Below are 1,896 nucleotides of genomic sequence, written 5' to 3'. Positions count from 1 at the left end.
ATGTTACAAAAATAATAACTTAAGGGGGGACTACATTAGTGGCGTGTTCCCTCACCATAAACCACCTAACTTTAACCCTCAACCCTAACCATTTTTTTTTAAATTAGATATAGCTTTAGATACTCCCCCTTCCAGGTCTGCGCCCCCCTCCCGAATTTGGGAAACCCTAGTTTGAAAATACATGCATACACAAACACAAATATCATGTGTACACATTCTTTTGTGTGCGTGTGTATGTGCATGTGTGTGTGTGTAGATTGACAATAAATGTCTACAGCTGAAAGGTGAAGAAATGTATCTAGTTTATTTATCTTCAGAATATATATAGTTTTAGGGGTTTATCTGCAAAACCTAGGAGTTTGTGAATGAACTATTTCCGCCCGCACAAAAATTAAATGAAAATAACCAATATTTCAACATTTGGTAAAATTATACAATAATTTTCCATAAACATGCTTTCTTCTTACAAAAGCTATCATGGTTTGTGGCAACATTAATTTCACAAATGTAAGTAATATTTATGGATACATACAATGGTTTGTTTAATCATATTAATTCTTAAGTCGCAAAAAATACTACGCGACTTCAGAGGATACTACATAGACCTCCTAACTTTAACGCTTGACCCTAATCATTTTTTTTTTTCAAATGAAATATAGTTATCCAAGTACCTGGAGTGATAGGGTATCAGAATATATGTGTTTATGGGGGATCTATTTCTAAAACCCTAGGAGGAGTTCGTGTATAAACAAACAAATAAACAATCAGAGACAGACAGAGGCTACTACTTTATTATGATATATATATATATATATATATATATATATATATATATATATATATATTAGGTGCATGTTATTGTGGCAAAGTAGCGTGCAGTTGATACTATAGGGTCTATATGGTGCGCCCCCACGGACCAGAGACACACATCATTTTGTCTGCGATAGAGGGAGACTGTTCATAAAGAAATGATGACACTTTTATCATACTACGGCTGTCCCTCCGTTATGCTGTCCCCCAACACCTTGTTGCCCTCCTGTACCATTTCTCTGAATATTCAATTCCTTTTTTCGCCTACCCTGTGGTGGGGGAAAAGAATGCTATCACCAAGTTTTCCCACTTGAGTCGTAAGAGGCGACAAAAAAAAAAAAAAAAAAAAAAACGGGGCAGGGGATAGGATTAGGGGTCCTGCTACCTATAGCACCAAAGGGGACATCCCTAAAAAAAAGTAAAGGAATAAGAGGGTCTAGGAGTTCTCCATCCAGTACCCTAAGTTTTGGTTCTTTTAATGTGCGTGGATGTGGTTCAGATGAGAGTAAAAGGGAAGAGATAGGTCGTATGTTTGTGAGAAGAAAGATGGATGTGCTGGCTTTGAGTGAAACTGGATTGAAAGGGAAGGGCGAGTGTGAGTTTGGGAGTGTAGCTGGGAGGTTCTCAGGAGTGAAGATGGTACGAGGGAGAGAAGGGGTGGCTATATTAGTTAGTAAAGAGATAGGTAAGCGTGTAGTGGAGCGGATGAAGGTGAAGCTGGGAAGGGAGATTTGAGTTTTTGTAAGTGCGTATTGGCCTGGTAGTGAGAAGAGCGTAGAGGAAAGGGAGGCTTTTTGGGTAGATTTAAATGAGTGCATAGAGGGATTAGGGAGAAATGTCAATGTAGTTGTATTGGGAGATCTTAATGCTAAGGTAGGAAACGAACCAATAGATGGAGTGATTGGGAAGTATGGAGTTCCAGGTAAAAATCGTAGTGGAGAATTGATGGTGGAGATGTGTCTTGAAAGAGAGTTGATGGTAGTAAATACAGTGTTTAGGGTGGCAGATAGAGCGTTAATGGACTATATAGTGGTGACCAGGAGTATGGTAGGAAGAGATAAGGAAGTACAAGTTCTAAGGGGAAAG

Source organism: Oratosquilla oratoria, chromosome 6, assembly GCF_046742065.1.
Source record: "Oratosquilla oratoria isolate Oo_2021 chromosome 6, ASM4674206v1, whole genome shotgun sequence".
Lineage (NCBI taxonomy): Eukaryota > Metazoa > Arthropoda > Malacostraca > Stomatopoda > Squillidae > Oratosquilla > Oratosquilla oratoria.
Note: the sequence above shows the minus strand (reverse complement) of the source record.